Source organism: Acanthochromis polyacanthus, chromosome 3 (genome assembly GCF_021347895.1).
Source record: "Acanthochromis polyacanthus isolate Apoly-LR-REF ecotype Palm Island chromosome 3, KAUST_Apoly_ChrSc, whole genome shotgun sequence".
NCBI lineage: Eukaryota > Metazoa > Chordata > Actinopteri > Pomacentridae > Acanthochromis > Acanthochromis polyacanthus.
In genome coordinates, this window is record NC_067115.1 from 21,351,208 (window position 1) to 21,358,096 (window position 6,889).

Sequence of the window (6,889 nt, forward strand, 5' to 3'; positions counted from 1 at the left end):
TCATGTATTGCCTCGACAACACCTCCAGAACATCCTCAGAATACTGCAGGAAAAATGTTCCACCTTTGCTAATGCGTCACATTACAGGAACATTTTAATAAAAACACAATATCTTGCAATGACATTTTATGGAGGTTGGTTCAAGAATTTTTGTCTTTTGTCATCATGCAACATAATGTTAAACCTTCAAAAACCCTCTGAATTTTCCAGTTAAAACATTTTGAAATGGGAAATTTTCTTAATACCTTCTTTGAACATAAGATTAAAGTGTTTTCTTTAAAATGTTTGTAGCCACAGTGTGAACATGTGTGGAACAGTGTCAGAACATCAAAGGATACACTTGCACCGTTTGTGGTGTATACTGATGAAAGTGAGATGGGTCTTGGGGCAGCACTGGTCCAGAAATGACACCATGGAACTGAGGAGATCCTTACATTGGTTATCCACAGCCTAAATCCAGCTCAGAGGAATTATGCTGCCACTGAGTTGGAATGTTTTCTGTTGTGTGGACAGTGGAAAAGTGAAGAACTGTGGAAGGCCAGCCCTTCACCGTGGTCACAGATTATGCCTCTATTTTGTGGGTCTTGAAAACCACCAAACTCAGCACTTGACTCATCAGGCAGGCACTCAGGCTTCAAGAGTTTACTTTGACTGTGGAATATAGATAGAGAAAGTTCAACACTGGGCCAGATGTCCTAATGTCAGCCCACTTCACCTGTGTGTTCTACCCTCATGTCTGCATCCCCAAGACCATCGAAAAAGCTCCTCATCTCCATCGAGACAGTGTGGAGAGCTCAGCAGAAACCTATATGAAAAGGTGATAGAAAAACGAGGGTTTTCATCAACTCAACTACTTCACTGATCATAATGGAGGACCACATTTACCGTGCTGTCATGCTTCCTTACAAAACCATCTACCAACTTTAAACCAGCCAACCAGCCAGCTTCAGGATGCAACTCTCCGGTCATCTTGGGCAGAATAAAACCTACCTACTGAATCTGAGTTGGGATGTCCGAAAACATGTTCAGACCCAGAGTATATCACGATACAAACCTGAAATAAGAAAAATGGCAGGAAAACCTGAGCAAACTGTAGTAAAATGCCCTTGGAAAATGATTGAGACTGATTTGATGGATCCATTTTCCAAGAGCACCGAACAAACCTTGGTTGCTTACTGACAGGACCTCTGCCAGTTTTGCTGCAACCCCAGAAGACATCTCCAGATGCCCCTGTTTATACCAAGATGGCATAGTTAGAGCATTTATGTTCCTTTGTTTGCCAAAATTTGGACTCGGCCTGACACTGTCAGAAAAGGAACTATGACAAGCATCAACGAAACATGACATTTAAGGAACTAACCAGACTCTGGGGGACAACCTCATCCACTCTCCAAAGCTGAAAAATCCTTTGCTGCCAAATTGGCCCCTAAATGACAAGGACAAAATCGGGTGGTGCAACACGTTAGGCCAGTGAACTGTCAGGTGGTATTACAGGCTTCCGATCAAGGATGTTCACATTTTCCAGCTAATGTTGTGTTTCCACTGTGAAGAGCTGCAGGATCAAGAAAACAAATGTATTCTGGAGATCGTGAATGAAGGAATGATGTGCAGGACTTGATTTCTGAGACACCAAATGTTCTAGTCCCAATGGCAGACACATGAAAAGGTCTGCACTGACTCATGGAACCCAGTTCCAAACCCAGCACCTAATAATCTGCCATAGATGTAATTCTAAAAAATAAAAATAAAGACATCTTCTAATCAACTACAATGCCCAAAGGTTGTCCACTAGATGAGTTTTTCCCAGGCGTAAACTAACCGTGACGTCACCTGTTGGTTTCAACGCCGAGAAAATGAAGCCCGGATTTTGCTACTTCCTGGTCGCCGTTTTGGATTTTTTGGAGCCAGTGATGTAAAAAGTGTCATCAAACAGGCTGGACCGGAGAGCAACTAGGGGCAGGATTGGCTGAGGACTCTCTTATCCCGCCCACATTTTACCGCAGAGGCTTCTGTTGCTGTCTATCAAGTATAGCCACGCCCCTGACTCCGCCAACTTTAACAATTTATTTAAAATTCAGTATTGATTTATTTTAAGATCGGCCACCTAATCTCTCATTTTGACCATGAAAACTAACGGGAAAAAAATCCTGAGCAGTAGAAAATCAGTCTATCAAATTTTATTTTTTCCAAAAATGAATTGGGGTCTATGGAGAAAAAACTTTTTGGAGCCAACCCTAGCGGACGGCGTGATATTTCAAGTTTTTGACACTTCCGGGTTGGCTTCAATTCTGGAGCCAGATGCTACGTCCACTATATACAGTCTATGGTTTTTCCCACATGTAAACTTACAGCACCTGAAAATAGCACACATGGTTGGCGGCCACGAGTCACAACATTGTCACGTGACAGCTCTCGCGCTTCATCAGGCCGCTATGGGGTCACGTGACAGCGCTTTCAGCTTGGACTTGACAGTCCAGCAGATGAGGCGGATAAACAGAGGGGCTTGGCCGCAAACTTTCTCTTTTATTTCGAAAACAGCTCTGTGAAACGTATTTCTGAAAGCATTTCAGGTGAGAAATAAGCTGTGCAGCAGCTGAATATTTCCTCCTTTTAGTTAACCTACGGCTAGTTTAGACGTTTGAGGACAGTTTCACGATGTGTCAGATCTCCATCGAATTTGCATAAAGTAGAAGTCAAGTCTACTTTATGCTCCAAGGTAACACACCGCATGTTGCATGCTGGCCCGGTTGCAGTGCGCTACCGGTAAAAAAAAAAAAAAAAAAGCATCTAGTGGACACATGGTTGAACAATGTCTGCTTCTGCTAAGTGGAAAGGACCTGTTACAATCATCCAATTGTCCAATCAAAACTTTCCACACAGCCCGCGCAGCTTGAAATCAACCTCCAGGAAAAGAGTCAGTGGTGCAGTGGCATCCAATCATGCCTGAAAGTCCGCGTTATTGCAGCTGTTCTGGATCTTTAAAAAAGCCTTTTTGCCGTCGGGTGTCAGCAGCAGGACTGGACGTAGATGGAGGATTTCTTTGACAGAGTTTTCCAGGAGTTGGAGCCAAAGCCCAAGCTGTAATCCTGACCTCTTACTGACCAGATGTCCGCTCCATGGCACCGTGAGTACAAAAATAATGAACATACTGTCACTGGGTTAAAGTTGTTCAATATTTGATTTCCTATTTGGGTTTTTCTGTTAAAAGATCCGTGATAAAACCTGGAGCGGAGTTTTAAGTTGTGATTTGAGTTGAGTTTCGTTGGACTGAGCTGTGTGGGAAAACGGAGGTGGAATTTTACCGGACTGGAATGGACTCAGAATGGCAACACATTCACTCATTCCCATTGCTTGCTGGTTTGTTTTTATAAATAACTTTCTTAATGCTGCATTGAGTTGCGGTTTGTTTGTTTGAGCTTTGTTGTTTAGTTTTTGTGTCTGAATTAATTTACTGTCTGGTCACTTACCTAGTTTGGAATTGTTTGACGATTTGACTATCTCGTTGTAGACTCTGATTTGCATCCTTCATTATTAATCGGTGTCAGAGCTGCTACACATCATTAGAACTTGTAGACAATAGCAGCCAACGTTGTGGAAATATCCCCTGCTAACTGCAGTTTGTGGAGTCATTTGTCAGTTTAATGTTTACAGCTGGTATCTGCTTCCCACATGTGTTTAAAAAAAAAAGAAAAATCACATCATGCAGGTTTTAAAATGAAGAAAATACAATTTTAAAGGCTTTGTTGGCAGTTCCTACCTGTATAGTTTCTCATCTTCAAAGGACGGAGCACTGATTTAATGAACAAATAAAAAAAACTTTATTGTTTGGAGTTCGTTTCAGTGCTATTTCAATACACTTCCTCACTGTGTTGAGAGTTCTGCATGTTTGGCAGGTGATTAACATTACATTTAGCAAAGTTTCTGAGGTTGGGCCTCAATATTAGCTAATATCAGGAAGCAGGTGTGTGACTGCATTAAGGTATATGTGATCAGTATGGTGCAGCCATATGGTCAGACCTGCTTTAATTTGCTTTATGCAGTGTGAGTAAATGACATTTCAGCAAGTTAATTTCTTCTGATTTATTTCAGTTTATATTAGACAGGGTTGATTAAATTGTATACTGTGTGTGGTCTAGTTGGACAAGTTTAATGTGTTGCTGGATGCTGAAGCAGCAGGTTCTCCCGTCACATGCTGTGCCATAGTTACCTGACCTCTTCAGCGCCGTCATAATCTGAAAGTATTCCCTCTCTTACAGTCAGCATAAAACAGCTGGAGCTGCAGTTAAACGCAACATTTGACATCTGTTTTGCTGTAGAGAAGCAGTGCAGCATGAGCCACTGCACAGACGAGTATAATTAAGAGTTTCAGTGAGTCCTCCTTCCTCAACCTGTAAACGTGACAAATACATCATCATGTGACTGTTCTATATATCATGTAATGTGGTCTGAACACGGTGAAAAAATATTGTAAAACAAAAAACAACAACAACATGAAGCTCAAGATGCAGTACTATCATGGATGGATTAGTGGAAAAAGTGTATTTGTTTTGCTACATGTACGATTGGGCCGCCCATATTTATTCATCTCTGACAGAAGGACAGATACAAATTATATAAAATGCTCAGGCTCAGAGTTGGTTTGGCCTTCAAAGTTTCACATTCGTGGTTGATTTCTCTCACAGGATCCAGCCTGTGTGGTCATGATTCACACTACTGCTCCTTTTACAGTTTTTTTTATTGGCTGTGATTCCATTGGCTGTGTCAGGGCCAAATGTAGAAGGTTGTGCAATATGAAGTCAATAATCGAGAGGTCTTGTGACATACTCAGTTTCAGTTTATCACAAAACCGACTTAACGGTTCCTAAAGCAGTTTTTCCTCTCAGAAAATGATTGGGATTACAGCTACCTGATCTGTGTTTATTGCTGCTGATTTATCCAAACGTTTCCGTGTGTCTTTGCACAATGATTTGTTGTGATAACCTTGCAATGCAGGTTTTTGGAACAGTGAACCTGAGCTTTGATTGTGTGAGAGGAACAAGGATGCATAATATCAAAATGTTACATAAAAATAGTAAAAACTTTATAAAATGTCATGTATAGCCCACCATTGCATGTCTGCTTAAGCAGTTGTGGAGTCAGAAAGAGACCATTCTTTGTAAACTCTGCCCTCTTGTGGAAAACCTTTACTCTGCAGTTAGAGGAGGCGATAATCACAAAATTATAATCAAGACCCCCACGTCAATACATGCAACATTACCACTAATCTTGCTCAATGAAATTAGTGCTACATATCCGACCAGCCACTGTGTGACTGTAACTAGATCAGGAAAAGTGAAAATCTTCAGAATAACTCTCCTGAGCCTTTTACTTTCTTGTTCTTTTATCTGTAATGTTACGATTCTGGGAAAAAGAGTTGGCGGGGAACGTTGCCTTTCTACACCCAGGTCTGTATATGAGAAAGTCAAACGCTGGTTCTATTATAACGCTGTCAGCCAGTCTGCCTCAAACAGTCAGTGTGTGTGATCCGGTCACGGGTGACAGAGCACAATGAGGTCTAATGGTGCAATGATGGGACATCAAGGGAGAGGCCGGGACGCTGCTTGTGGGAATAAAAGGTCAGGAAACTGCATGTTTACACAGAGGATATAAAGTCCTTATTGCTTTACAGTCCATGTTACAGGAACACCTGATGAATGAGCAACCTGGTTGATAAGAAGGCAGTTTTAATGATGGTAGTTTTTCCTGAAACTGTGGGACGCATAGTTCCGGGTAGCAAATATTAACCAACTATGCTCTTCATTTCTGTCTGATAAAAATGATCCCTGGTCTACAGATTTCAAATGGAATGGCATCATTTATATTTGGTGATATATATTTCATTCTAGCAAATTCCCTTTCCTCACGTTTTGTGGCATTTTCTACATTTTTATGATACTAAAACTGTTTCCTGAACATCTGGAATTCCTAGAATACAGGGAAAAAAATAGATGATCAATTACTTGTTGACTGTACTTTTAATGGAATGCAAATGTGTATTTATTTACTCCCTTACAGGAATATTTAATGCCCTTTGCTTAAACACCAATGGCAGAGATTGGATGCACCGGTTTGGCAGTAAAACAATAAATATTAGATTATCTTTTGAAAGAATAATGCTCATACATTTCCTTGTAGAAGCTACAGTAAAGAGTACTGAAGCTCTTCTGTCCTGTGATAGATACTTCAATAATCCTTTGCTGGAAAAAACAGCGTCACAGCAATTTCAGGTCAGACAAAACACCACACATTTCCTTAAAAAAATCTGGACATAATACATTAGAAATAAACGATAAATACTAAAAACAATTAAAAATCTTCCTATGATTTTTCATTTGACTGTTAAAATTCTTTATCCATTAATGTTTTGATTAAAAGTATTGTAATTAACTAAAGCTTCAACATAATTTATCTCAGCACAGATGTCAGTATTTTGAACATCAGAGATCAAACTAAACCTTTGAGATGTAAAGTTTTTATGACCAACGTTTACCTTGAAACTGGAATCCTCTGTCTGGCATCCATCCACGACCTGGACTTTAAAGCTTGGTGTGATGTCTGATCTTTTGTGGGAATTGTGACACCTTCCTTGCATTAAAACACAGGTGAGAACTGGCAGCTACCTACATAAATAGGCTCCCTCCGACACACCGACAAAGCACTGACAGCAAGGTTGCCATTTGGAACCTTGGACCTCAACCCACCAGAGAAGAGATTTTTTTTATCTACATATTCTTTTAAGACTTGTGATAATCTGCCAAACAAATTAGTTTTGCTCTTAAATCTGGAGTTCTTTTGCCAGATTTGAAAACCCCCCATAAATTTATCTTTTTTTATTTTTGTAGTTTCAAGC